Source organism: Henckelia pumila, chromosome 4 (genome assembly GCF_033568475.1).
Source record: "Henckelia pumila isolate YLH828 chromosome 4, ASM3356847v2, whole genome shotgun sequence".
NCBI lineage: Eukaryota > Viridiplantae > Streptophyta > Magnoliopsida > Lamiales > Gesneriaceae > Henckelia > Henckelia pumila.
Window position 1 is genome coordinate 39,160,466 of NC_133123.1, and position 14,941 is coordinate 39,175,406.

Sequence of the window (14,941 nt, forward strand, 5' to 3'; positions counted from 1 at the left end):
GAACATCGGCGGCCACCTCCTCAACCTCAATCTCTTCCGGATCTTCCTCCAGATCCTCCTCAGGTTCCTCCTCGGAATCCTCTTCTTGCAGTTGATTCACGGCCTGGAGTAGAATGGCATTATGATTATTCAAGTTTGCCACTGTACCCTGCAATTGCTGGACTTGAGCTTCCAGCTGTTGGATGCGATCTCGCATCTGTTGACGACGCTGCCCATGTTCTGTGCAGGACTGCTGCCTCAACTGCTTCTCATGTTCCACTTGTTTAGACAAGTGGCTAACAACACCAGATAGCTCTGCTATGGTGTCCTATGCTGTCCCCAATCTGTCTTTCGACTGCTTATATTCTATCTCAGCTGCCTCCATTTTTCCTTTCGTTTTGTTATGCTCTTCTTCAGACTTAATCACTTGGTTGCGCAGAGCTTCTTCACGAAAATGGTTAAGGTCCATGTCATCACGAAGATATATGTTGTCCCCCCTCACTTGCTCTAACTCATAGAAGTACTGGTTGGCCCTCTTCTCCCATTCACGCTGCTCACGTCTAGCAAGAACTACCTTAGCGCAAAGTCGAGTAATCTTATGCTTCTGGTTATCAATAACCAGTTGCTTCATGCGAAAGATAGGATGGGCACGAGTACGAGGAAAACTGGGCGCCATTTCCTGAAAGAAAACAAATGGAAAGGCAGGGCTTAGAACAAAAAAAAAATATATCAGAATTCAGCAATTACACAATACATGAACAGTTTGCAATAATTACAAACGAAACGGGACTTTTCGGAAAAATTTTCCAAAAATGGAAAATTTTGAGATTTTTAATTGAGCTGACAGTATCGATTGTGAGGATCACGACACAATCGACGGAATTGGATTTCGAGTTTTTTATAAAAAGTTATAAGCATTCTAAATCTTTCCTAAAACGGCAAAAACGCGATTTCGGAGGCCTAAACGAAGGAATTCGGCCAAAATCCGAGTTACATCACGACAAAATGAAATTTTGTCGTGACTTTGGTTCGTGAGATCGTTTCGGAGGGGACTACATTGGCCCTTTGGCCTACTGTGAGAAACAGCAAAAAAATTTCTAAGGTATTCCCACCCGGATTATGAACCTGGCGGCTTTGATACCACAAAAATGTCACGCCCCGTGATCGGAACGTAGCATCGGCGTTGTAAACAATTTTAAATCGTAAAACAACAAGCCATGTAGTACATAAACAGCCTTCAACCAGTCTTTACAAATCCAGTAATGTCTTTACAATAACCAAAACATGATAATAGCGGAAGCGAAATATAAGCGATAATAAAACTAATAAGACTGCTAGCAATTCCATAAATTTAGACTTGATCACCAACCCCAGAATGCGTTTTTCTCATCATCATCCAACTGCTCTTCAGTATCTGGGAAGGGAAGTAAGGGGGATGAGTGTTTTGGGGAAACACTCAGCAAGAGGGGGCCAATCGTACATGCAAATGTCGAATATACATATATATAGGAGTTCAAAGGAAGCACGTTCCAACACATGTCGCAACATAGATCAGAACAAGGCATGACTTGAAACTGAGCATCAATACATATCATGAATATTACATAAACTTAGACATAACACTGTTATTCATCTCGTTAATCATGACTACTGATCAGTCCCTAATTTTTACTCCTCTAAGGGGGCGAGGCCTTAAACGATTATTATAACCCACCGCATCAGGGCCATATCATATCTTATCATGTTTTCGGAATTCCTTATCCACTTCTTAAGTCGAATTCTAAAAGTGCATAACAAGGAGTTTCATAGAACAAACATGTACGAATTTCAAAGAAGTATGATCGATTGAATTTTCACAAACACGATCATGAACGTATTTAAAACATATATAGATATAAGCCCTCTTACAGTATTCGATTTATAACAAATCGTGCAGAACTTGATGTTGATGGTAAGCCTCAAACGTGAGCAAAAAACTTCTTCCACAATAGAACAGAATGCTTTCTTTGAAACTGGAATAGAAACCTTGCTCTGCTTGAACTGCTGCTATCGAACTGGTACTGCTTCTGCTAGTCCTCGAAAGTGGCAGAAGGTTGGAACTCAAAATGTGCAGAGTTTTACTCAGTTTTTGTGTTCGAAATTGGTGTGATCTCCCTGCTAAATCTGCCACTATTTATAGGTGTAAGAAGCAGCTGAAGGGCCTCCCATTCATGGCCAATAACTCATATTAACAGCCATCATTCTTCATTATTGTAGCTGTTACAATCTCTTGATTTCTAGCTGTTACACTCCTTGGCTGATACATGCAACACTAATCTGCATACTCATTGTGGCTGTTACAATTCTAGCCTATGACCAAAAAACGTGGCTTCACATTCCTCCCACCTTGAGAGAAGTTTCGTCCTCGAAACTTGGATTGGGTTGTTCTTCAAAGAGAAATGGGTATAGCTTTCGCATCTTCTCCTCTAACTCCCAAGTGGCTTCCCTTTCCGTGTGATTAGACCACTGAATTTTTACGTATGGAATGGTTCTTCTTCTCAACACTTGATCCTTGGTATCCACTATTCGTATTGGAACTTCTTCATACTTGAGCTCTTTTTTCAGATTCTCTTCAATTACCAGAGGTTCAATTTCAAGGACATGACTGGGATCTGGGATGTACTTCCGTAATTGAGAAACATGGAAAACATTGTGAATCCTTGACATATCTGGTGGTAAGGCCAGTCTATACGCCAAGGTTCCTACTTTGTCCAGAATCTCGAATGGTCCGACGTATCTAGGATTCAATTTTCCAGCTTTTCCAAATCGAACAACTCCTTTCATGGGTGAGATTTTTACATACGCCTTTTCACCTGCTTCATATTCCAACGGTCGTCTCTTCATATCAGCCCAACTCTTTTGTCGATCTTGAGCAGCTTTGAGTCTTTCCTTGATGATAGTTACTTTCTCTACCGTTTCTTGAATCAATTCAGGTCCAGTGATGGCTTTCTCTCCGACTTCATCCCAGTATAAAGGTGAGCGACACTTCCTCCCATATAATGCTTCGTATGGTGCCATACCAATACTGCTGTGGTAACTATTGTTGTAAGCAAATTCGATGAAAGGCAAGTGTTCACTCCAGTTACAACTAAATTCTAGAGCACAAGCCCTCAGCATATCCTCCAATGTTTGGATTGTTCTCTCTGTTTGGCCATCAGTTTGAGGGTGATAGGCCGTACTGAGAGTGATCTTGGTTCCCATTGCATTCTGAAAGCTTTTCCAAAATCTGGACGCAAACCTCGGGTCCCTATCTGACAAAATACTAGCAGGTACGCCATGTAATCTTACGATATTGTCCATGTACAGGGTAGCTAGTTTATCCAGGTTGTAGTTCATGCGGACCGGTAGGAAATGCGCTGTCTTTGTAAGTCTATCTACAATTACCCATATTCCGTCATGACTCTGCCTTGACTTGGGTAAACCGACAACAAAATCCATAGAAATATGTTCCCACTTTCATTCTGGAATTTCCAAAGGTTGAAGTAATCCTCCAGGTCGTTGATGTTCAGCTTTGACTTTCTGACAGACCTGACATCATGACACAAACTCAGCAACATCCTTCTTCATTCCATTCCACCAAAAATTTCCTTTTAAATCTCGATACATCTTGGTGCTGCCGGGATGCACTGAAAATTTTGATTTGTGTGCCTCAGACATCACCTCATGACGAATATTATCGATGTTGGGTACACACAATCGTCCTTTCACCCACATAACTCCATTGGAATCTATTTCAAGATTTGGTGTCTTTCCTTCTCCTGCTTGCTCCCTGATTTTTGCTAAAGAAGGATCGTGGCTTTGTTTCAATTTGACTGTTTCTCGAAAACATGGTTGTGCTGAGAGTGAGGCTAAGATTACCTTACTCATGTTCTTCCGACTTAGAGCATCAGCTACCTTATTTGCTTTTCCAGGGTGATAGCTTATTGTCAAGTCATAATCCTTCAATAGTTCAATCCACCTTCTCTGTCTCATATTCAATTCTTTTTGAGTAAACAAGTACTTGAGACTTTGATGATCAGTAAATATTTCACACTTTGCACCGTAAAGATAATGTCTCCAAATCTTTAGTGCAAAGACCACTGCGGCTAATTCAAGGTCATGCGTAGGATAATTTTGCTCATACGGCTTTAATTGTCTTGAAGCATAAGCAATTACCCTTCCATCTTGCATGAGCACGCATCCCAATCCTCCTTTTGACGCGTCGCTATAGATGACAAAATCCTTGCCTTCAGTTGGAAGTATCAATACTGGTGAAGATGCCAGCTTTTTCTTCAGAATTTCAAAGCTCTGTTCACACGTTTCATCCCAGTTGAACTTAGAGTTCTTTTGTGTGAGTTTGGTGAGAGGTATAGCTATCGAAGAAAAACCTTCCACGAATTTTCGATAATAGCCAGCCAAACCTAGAAAGCTTCGGATTTCAGTTACAGTTTTTGGTCTAGGCCAATCCATAACTGCCTCCACTTTCTTGGGATCCACAGATACTCCGTCTTTGGATATTATATGGCCCAAGAAGGTGACGCTCTTTAGCCAAAATTCACACTTCTTGAATTTGGCATAAAGTTCTTTCTCTCTTAGCGTCTGGAGAGTGAGTCGGAGATGTTCTTTGTGGTCTTCTTCACTTGGTGAATATACGAGGATGTCGTCAATAAATACCACCACAAACTTGTCAAGGAACGGCTTGAATACTCTATTCATGAGATCCATAAATACTGCCGGTGCGTTAGTTAACCCAAAAGGCATCACCATAAATTCGTAATGCCCATACCGTGTCCTAAAAGCTGTTTTCGGAACATCTGCTGACTTGACTTTCAATTGATGATAGCCTGACCTTAGATCGAGCTTGGAAAAGACTGTAGCTCCTTTGAGCTGGTCAAACAAATCATCAATTCTTGGGAGGGGGTACTTGTTCTTGATTGTGATCTTATTGAGTTCTCGATAGTCGATACACAACCTCATACTCCCATCTTTCTTCTTCACAAATAGGACCGGGGCTCCCCAAGGAGATGCACTTGGTCGTATTTGCTTTTTATCCAACAATTCTTGGAGTTGCTCTCTTAATTCTTTCAGCTCTGCTGGAGCCATTCGGTATGGTGCTTTTGAGATAGGTGCAGCACCAGGTACTAGATTAATTTCAAATTCCACTTCACGGTCGGGCATTACCCCAGGAAGTTCTTCAGGAAACACATCTGAAAATTCTTGAACTACAGGAATATCTTCTAATGAAAGTGCAACTTCTTCGTTTACTTCGCCTACCACTGCTAGGTATACTTCTTCGCCACTTTTCATAGCTTTCCAAGTTTGAGAAGCAGATAAAAGGGACTTCTGCTCCTTGACTTTGCCATGATAAATGACTTCGTCGAGATTTGCGGCTTTCAATTTGACATTCTTCATGCGACAATCTACTAAAGCATGGTTATTTGCTAGCCAATCCATTCCTAAAATGGCATCAAATTCTACCATGGGTAGTTGAATGAGTTCAGCTTGAAATATGTGTTCACTAATTGTCATTACACAATCTTTGTGAACCCTATGTGTTTCAATTGTTTTGCTAGTGGGAGTTGCTACTCTAAAAGGTTCCACCAGTATCTCAGGAGTAAGTCCTAACTTCTTAGCAAACCTCTTAGATATAAATGAATGCGTAGCACCACAATCAAACAATACATAAGCAGAAGTTTTGTTGATTAGAATGGTACCTGCTTACAACGTCATTTGCATTCTCGACTTCTTCTTGTGTTACCGCAAAAACTCGGGCATTTGGCTTGTTCTCTTTTGGTTTATTCGTAGCAAAACTGCCTTTTGCCTCAGCTTCTTTGCCTTTGTTTTCTGGACAATCTGCAATGCGGTGTCCAGTCTTCCCACATCCAAAACAGGCGCCACTTGCTCTGCGGCATTCTCCAAAGTGTTTAAATCCACAGGTACTACATGTTTGGATTTCTTGATAGCTTGGTTTTGAAGGAGCGCTCTTGTTTTGTTCCAGTAAACTGATATGGTTTCTTGAATGTCTGTTTTCCTGTTGAAGATTGCCCCACAAGAGGTCTCTTGTTCGTGTTCTCACCATCCCTTCGGTTGATATCGATCTCAGCTCGAATTGCAGCTCCCATTAAATCAGCGAAACTTGTGGCATGGTAAACTGCTAAAGCTGTCTGAATACGACTGCTCAAACCTCTTTTGAAACGGTGCATTTTCAAGACATCATCAGCCATGATAGTAGGAGCATACGTTCCAAGTGAATTGAATTTTGAAGTGTATTCAACCACTGACATATCCTGAGTCTGAGTGAAATTTTCGAACTCACTTAATTTTTGCAATCTGACTTCCGCAGGGTAATACTGCTTCAGGAACGCATCCTTAAATTGTCGCCACGTGATTGGACCAGCTGCTATCATAGGTGGTGACACTGCCTCCCACCACTTGACTGCTTTTTCTTCCAAGAAGGGTGTTACTACATCCACCTTAAACTCATCAGGGATCTCGAGTAGGCGGAGTTGAGTCTCGATATTCTTGAGCCAATATTGGCCAACCTCAGGATCTGGATCTCCTTTAAAGGTTTGGGCTCGGTTCTTTCTCAGTGACTCATAATGATACTTCACCCCATGCACCTGTGGTAGTGGGTTGCCATTTGCAGGCGGGTTTCCCAACCCTTGAAGGGTGTTAGCCACAATGGCTTCTATAGCCGCCAAGTCAGCATGATTTAGGCCTAATACTTGCGGCGGCGGCGGAGTGTTCCCTTCATTGTTGTTGTTGCGGTTTCTATAGCGTGGGTTACGATTGTTGCGTACTGGTCTCTCGTCCATGTCCTACATACGTAAAAGTTTCTAAGATTCTGATAGATTTATGGTTTAGAAAAATAAATTAACAAGTTGAACACATAGGTAAACAAAAGACCATTCATTGAATTTCAGAATAACAACCGAATTGAAATAACAACTGATAGTTTTGGAATTGAAAGCAACAACTGATTTGGAAATAAGTGACAAGAAAACATAGCTGAATAAAAACTAATGCATCCATACTAATCTAAGTCTATAACTTCTCCATCCCCCAGAACATCGACGGCCACCTCCTCAACCTCAATCTTTCCAAATCTTCCTCCGGATCCTCCTCAGGTTCCTCCTCGGAATCCTCTTCTTGCAGTTGATTCACGCCTGGAGTAGAATGGCATTATTATTATTCAAGTTTGCCACTGTACCCTGCAATTGCTGGACTTGAGCTTCCAGCTGTTGGATGCGATCTCGCATCTGTTGACGACGCTGCCTATGTTCTGCGCAGGACTGCTGCCTCAACTGCTTCTCATGTTCCACTTGTTTAGACAAGTGGCTAACAACACCAGACAGCTCTGCTATGGTGTCCTGTGCTGTCCCCAATCTGTCTTTCGACTGCTTATGTTCTATCTCAGCTGCCTCCATTTTTCCTTTCGTTTTGTTATGCTCTTCTTCAGACTTAATCACTTGGTTGCGCAGAGCTTCTTCACGAAAATGGTTAAGGTCCATGTCATCACGAAGATATATGTTGTCCCCCCTCACTTGCTCTAACTCATAGAAGTACTGGTTGGCCCTCTTCTCCCATTCATGCTGCTCACGTCTAGCAAGAACTATCTTAGCGCAAAGTCGAGTAATCTTATGCTTCTGGTTATCAATAACCAGTTGCTTCATGCGAAAGATGGAATGGGCACGAGTACGAGGAAAACTGGGCGCCATTTCCTGAAAGAAAACAAATGGAAAGGCAGGGCTTAGAACACAAAAAAAAATATATCAGAATTCAGCAATTACAACAATACATGAACAGTTTGCAATAATTACAAACGAAACGGGACTTTTCGGAAAAATTTTCCAAAAATGGAAAATTTTGAGATTTTTAATTGAGCTGACAGTATCGATTGTGAGGATCACGACACAATCGACGGAATTGGATTTCGAGTTTTTTATAAAAAGTTATAAGCATTCTATATCTTTCCTAAAACAGCAAAAAACGCGATTTCGGAGGCCTAAACGAAGGAATTCAGCCAAAATCCAAGTTACATCACCACAAATGAAATTTTGTCGTGACTTTGGTTCGTGAGATCGTTTCGGAGGGGACTACATTGGCCCTTTGGCCTACTGTGAGAAACTGCAAAAAATTTCTAAGGTATTCCCACCCGGATTATGAACCTGGCGGCTTTGATACCACAAAAATGTCACGCCCCGTGATCGGAACGTAGCATCGGCGTTGTAAACAATTTTAAATCGTAAAAAAACAAGCCATGTAGTACATAAACAGCCTTCAACCAGTCTTTACAAATCCAGTAATGTCTTTACAATAACCAAAACATGATAATAGCGGAAGCGAAATATAAGCGATAATAAAACTAATAAGACTGCTAGCAATTTCATAAATTTAGACTTGATCACCAACCCCAGAATGCGTTTTTCTCATCATCATCCAACTGCTCTTCAGTATCTGGGAAGGGAAGTAAGGGGGATGAGTGTTTTGGGAAACACTCAGCAAGAGGGGGCCAATCGTACATGCAAATGTCGAATATACATATATATAGGAGTTCAAAGGAAGCACGTTCCAACACATGTCGCAACATAGATCAGAACAAGGCATGACTTGAAACTGAGCATCAATACATATCATGAATATCACATAAACTTAGACATAACACTGTTATTCATCTCGTTAATCATGGCTACTGATCAGTCCCTAATTTTTACTCCTCTAAGGGGGCGAGGCCTTAAACGGTTATTATAACCCACCGCATCAGGGCCATATCATATCTTATCATGTTTTCGGAATTCCTTATCCACTTCTTAAGTCGAATTCTAACAGTGCATAACAAGGAGTTTCATAGAACAAACATGTACGAATTTCAAAGAAGTATGAACCAGGCCATGTACGATTGAATTTTCACAAACACGATCATGAACGTATTTAAAACATATATAGATATAAGCCCTCTTACAGTATTCGATTTATAAACAAATCGTGCAGAACTTGATGTTGATGGTAAAGCCTCAAACGTGAGCAGAAAACTTCTTCCACAATAGAACAGAATGCTTTCTTTGAAACTGGAACAGAAACCTTGCTCTGCTTGAACTGCTGCTATCGAACTGGTACTGCTTCTGCTAGTCCTCGGAAAGTGGCAGAAGGTTGGAACTCAAAATGTGCAGAGTTTTACTCAGTTTTTGTGTTCGAAATTGGTGTGATCTCCCTGCTAAATCTGCCACTATTTATAGGTGTAAGAAGCAGCTGAAGGGCCTCCATTCATGGCCAATAACTCATATTAACAGCCATCATTCTTCATTATTGCAGCTGTTACAATCTCTTGATTTCTAGCTGTTACACTCCTTGGCTGATACATGCAACACTAATCTGCATACTCATTGTGGCTGTTACAATTCTAGCCTATGACCAAAAAACGTGGCTTCACATTCCTCCCACCTTGAGAGAAGTTTCGTCCTCGAAACTTGGATTGGGTTGTTTTTCAAAGAGAAATGGGTATAGCTTTCGCATCTTCTCCTCTAACTCCCAAGTGGCTTCCCTTTCCGTGTGATTAGACCACTGAATTTTTACGTATGGAATGGTTCTTCTTCTCAACACTTGATCCTTGGTATCCACTATTCGTATTGGAACTTCTTCATACTTGAGCTCTTTTTTCAGATTCTCTTCAATTACCAGAGGTTCAATTTCAAGGACATGACTGGGATCTGGGATGTACTTCCGTAATTGAGAAACATGGAAAACATTGTGAATCCTTGACATATCTGGTGGTAAGGCCAGGTCTATACGCCAAGGTTCCTACTTTGTCCAGAATCTCGAATGGTCCGACGTATCTAGGATTCAATTTTCCAGCTTTTCCAAATCGAACAACTCCTTTCATGGGTGAGATTTTTACATACGCCTTTTCACCTGCTTCATATTCCAACGGTCGTCTCTTCATATCAGCCCAACTCTTTTGTCGATCTTGAGCAGCTTTGAGTCTTTCCTTGATGATAGTTACTTTCTCTACCGTTTCTTGAATCAATTCAGGTCCAGTGATGGCTTTCTCTCCGACTTCATCCCAGTATAAAGGTGAGCGACACTTCCTCCCATATAATGCTTCGTATGGTGCCATACCAATACTGCTGTGGTAACTATTGTTGTAAGCAAATTCGATGAAAGGCAAGTGTTCACTCCAGTTACAACTAAATTCTAGAGCATAAGCCCTCAGCATATCCTCCAATGTTTGGATTGTTCTCTCTGTTTGGCCATCAGTTTGAGGGTGATAGGCCGTACTGAGAGTGATCTTGGTTCCCATTGCATTCTGAAAGCTTTTCCAAAATCTGGACGCAAACCTCGGGTCCCTATCTGACAAAATACTAGCAGGTACGCCATGTAATCTTACGATATTGTCCATGTACAGGGTAGCTAGTTTATCCAGGTTGTAGTTCATGCGGACCGGTAGGAAATGCGCTGTCTTTGTAAGTCTATCTACAATTACCCATATTCCGTCATGACTCTGCCTTGACTTGGGTAAACCGACAACAAAATCCATAGAAATATGTTCCCACTTTCATTCTGGAATTTCCAAAGGTTGAAGTAATCCTCCAGGTCGTTGATGTTCAGCTTTGAATTTCTGACAGACCTGACATCATGACACAAACTCAGCAACATCCTTCTTCATTCCATTCCACCAAAAATTTCCTTTTAAATCTCGATACATCTTGGTGCTGCCGGGATGCACTGAAAATTTTGATTTGTGTGCCTCAGACATCACCTCATGACGAATATTATCGATGTTGGGTACACACAATCGTCCTTTCACCCACATAACTCCATTGGAATCTATTTCAAGATTTGGTGTCTTTCCTTCTCCTGCTTGCTCCCTGATTTTTGCTAAAGAAGGATCGTGGCTTTGTTTCAATTTGACTGTTTCTCGAAAACATGGTTGTGCTGAGAGTGAGGCTAAGATTACCTTACTCATGTTCTTCCGACTTAGAGCATCAGCTACCTTATTTGCTTTTCCAGGGTGATAGCTTATTGTCAAGTCATAATCCTTCAATAGTTCAATCCACCTTCTCTGTCTCATATTCAATTCTTTTTGAGTAAACAAGTACTTGAGACTTTGATGATCAGTAAATATTTCACACTTTGCACCGTAAAGATAATGTCTCCAAATCTTTAGTGCAAAGACCACTGCGGCTAATTCAAGGTCATGCGTAGGATAATTTTGCTCATACGGCTTTAATTGTCTTGAAGCATAAGCAATTACCCTTCCATCTTGCATGAGCACGCATCCCAATCCTCCTTTTGACGCGTCGCTATAGATGACAAAATCCTTGCCTTCAGTTGGAAGTATCAATACTGGTGAAGATGCCAGCTTTTTCTTCAGAATTTCAAAGCTCTGTTCACACGTTTCATCCCAGTTGAACTTAGAGTTCTTTTGTGTGAGTTTGGTGAGAGGTATAGCTATCGAAGAAAAAACCTTCCACGAATTTTCGATAATAGCCAGCCAAACCTAGAAAGCTTCGGATTTCAGTTACAGTTTTTGGTCTAGGCCAATCCATAACTGCCTCCACTTTCTTGGGATCCACAGATACTCCGTCTTTGGATATTATATGGCCCAAGAAGGTGACGCTCTTTAGCCAAAATTCACACTTCTTGAATTTGGCATAAAGTTCTTTCTCTCTTAGCGTCTGGAGAGTGAGTCGGAGATGTTCTTTGTGGTCTTCTTCACTTGGTGAATATACGAGGATGTCGTCAATAAATACCACCACAAACTTGTCGAGGAACGGCTTGAATACTCTATTCATGAGATCCATAAATACTGCCGGTGCGTTAGTTAACCCAAAAGGCATCACCATAAATTCGTAATGCCCATACCGTGTCCTAAAAGCTGTTTTCGGAACATCTGCTGACTTGACTTTCAATTGATGATAGCCTGACCTTAGATCGAGCTTGGAAAAGACTGTAGCTCCTTTGAGCTGGTCAAACAAATCATCAATTCTTGGGAGGGGGTACTTGTTCTTGATTGTGATCTTATTGAGTTCTCGATAGTCGATACACAACCTCATACTCCCATCTTTATTCTTCACAAATAGGACCGGGGCTCCCCAAGGAGATGCACTTGGTCGTATTTGCTTTTTATCCAACAATTCTTGGAGTTGCTCTCTTAATTCTTTCAGCTCTGCTGGAGCCATTCGGTATGGTGCTTTTGAGATAGGTGCAGCACCAGGTACTAGATTAATTTCAAATTCCACTTCACGGTCGGGCATTACCCCAGGAAGTTCTTCAGGAAACACATCTGAAAATTCTTGAACTACAGGAATATCTTCTAATGAAAGTGCAACTTCTTCGTTTACTTCGCCTACCACTGCTAGGTATACTTCTTCGCCACTTTTCATAGCTTTCCAAGTTTGAGAAGCAGATAAAAGGGACTTCTGCTCCTTGACTTTGCCATGATAAATGACTTCGTCGAGATTTGCGGCTTTCAATTTGACATTCTTCATGCGACAATCTACTAAAGCATGGTTATTTGCTAGCCAATCCATTCCTAAAATGGCATCAAATTCTACCATGGGTAGTTGAATGAGTTCAGCTTGAAATATGTGTTCACTAATTGTCATTACACAATCTTTGTGAACCCTATGTGTTTCAATTGTTTTGCTAGTGGGAGTTGCTACTCTAAAAGGTTCCACCAGTATCTCAGGAGTAAGTCCTAACTTCTTAGCAAACCTCTTAGATATAAATGAATGCGTAGCACCACAATCAAACAATACATAAGCAGAAGTTTTGTTGATTAGAATGGTACCTGCTACAACGTCATTTGCATTCTCGACTTCTTCTTGTGTTACCGCAAAAACTCGGGCATTTGGCTTGTTCTCTTTTGGTTTATTCGTAGCAAAACTGCCTTTTGCCTCAGCTTCTTTGCCTTTGTTTTCTGGACAATCTGCAATGCGGTGTCCAGTCTTCCCACATCCAAAACAGGCGCCACGTGCTCTGCGGCATTCTCCAAAGTGTTTAAATCCATAGGTACTACATGTTTGGATTTCTTGATAGCTTGGTTTTGAAGGAGCGCTCTTGTTTGTTCCAGTAAACTGATATGGTTTCTTGAATGTCTGTTTTCCTGTTGAAGATTGCCCCACAAGAGGTCTCTTGTTCGTGTTCTCACCATCCCTTCGGTTGATATCGATCTCAGCTCGAATTGCAGCTCCCATTAAATCAGCGAAACTTGTGGCATGGTAAACTGCTAAAGCTGTCTGAATACGACTGCTCAAACCTCTTTTGAAACGGTGCATTTTCAAGACATCATCAGCCATGATAGTAGGAGCATACGTTCCAAGTGAATTGAATTTTGAAGTGTATTCAACCACTGACATATCCTGAGTCTGAGTGAAATTTTCGAACTCACTTAATTTTTGCAATCTGACTTCCGCAGGGTAATACTGCTTCAGGAACGCATCCTTAAATTGTCGCCACGTGATTGGACCAGCTGCTATCATAGGTGGTGACACTGCCTCCCACCACTTGGCTGCTTTTTCTTCCAAGAAGGGTGTTACTACATCCACCTTAAACTCATCAGGGATCTCGAGTAGGCGGAGTTGAGTCTCGATATTCTTGAGCCAATATTGGCCAACCTCAGGATCTGGATCTCCTTTAAAGGTTTGGGCTCGGTTCTTTCTCAGTGACTCATAATGATACTTCACCCCATGCACCTGTGGTAGTGGGTTGCCATTTGCAGGCGGGTTTCCCAACCCTTGAAGGGTGTTAGCCACAATGGCTGCTATAGCCGCCAAGTCAGCATGATTTAGGCCTAATACTTGCGGTGGCGGCGCGGCGGAGGGTTCCCTTCATTGTTGTTGTTGCGGTTTCTATAGCGTGGGTTACGATTGTTGCGTACTGGTCTCTCGTCCATGTCCTACATACGTAAAAGTTTCTAAGATTCTGATAGATTTATGGTTTAGAAAAATAAATTAACAAGTTGAACACATAGGTAAACAAAAGACCATTCATTGAATTTCAGAATAACAACCGAATTGAAATAACAACTGATAGTTTTGGAATTGAAAGCAACAACTGATTTGGAAATAAGTGACAAGAAAACATAGCTGAATAAAAACTAATGCATCCATACTAATCTAAGTCTATAACTTCTCCATCCCCCAGAACATCGGCGGCCACCTCCTCAACCTCAATCTCTTCCGGATCTTCCTCCAGATCCTCCTCAGGTTCCTCCTCGGAATCCTCTTCTTGCAGTTGATTCACGGCCTGGAGTAGAATGGCATTATGATTATTCAAGTTTGCCACTGTACCCTGCAATTGCTGGACTTGAGCTTCCAGCTGTTGGATGCGATCTCGCATCTGTTGACGACGCTGCCCATGTTCTGTGCAGGACTGCTGCCTCAACTGCTTCTCATGTTCCACTTGTTTAGACAAGTGGCTAACAACACCAGATAGCTCTGCTATGGTGTCCTATGCTGTCCCCAATCTGTCTTTCGACTGCTTATATTCTATCTCAGCTGCCTCCATTTTTCCTTTCGTTTTGTTATGCTCTTCTTCAGACTTAATCACTTGGTTGCGCAGAGCTTCTTCACGAAAATGGTTAAGGTCCATGTCATCACGAAGATATATGTTGTCCCCCCTCACTTGCTCTAACTCATAGAAGTACTGGTTGGCCCTCTTCTCCCATTCACGCTGCTCACGTCTAGCAAGAACTACCTTAGCGCAAAGTCGAGTAATCTTATGCTTCTGGTTATCAATAACCAGTTGCTTCATGCGAAAGATAGGATGGGCACGAGTACGAGGAAAACTGGGCGCCATTTCCTGAAAGAAAACAAATGGAAAGGCAGGGCTTAGAACAAAAAAAAATATATCAGAATTCAGCAATTACACAATACATGAACAGTTTGCAATAATTACAAACGAAACGGGAACTTTTCGGAAAAATTTTCCAAAATGGAAAATT

At 41.5% G+C, this 14,941-nt stretch overlaps 1 pseudogene; it reads right to left on the reverse strand.

Annotated features, from left to right (window-relative positions):
• Nucleotides 1-10,627: 10,627 nt before the first annotated feature.
• LOC140860887 (uncharacterized) lies at nucleotides 10,628-14,337 on the reverse strand (annotated as a pseudogene).
• Between the last annotated feature and the right edge of the window lie 604 nt (nucleotides 14,338-14,941).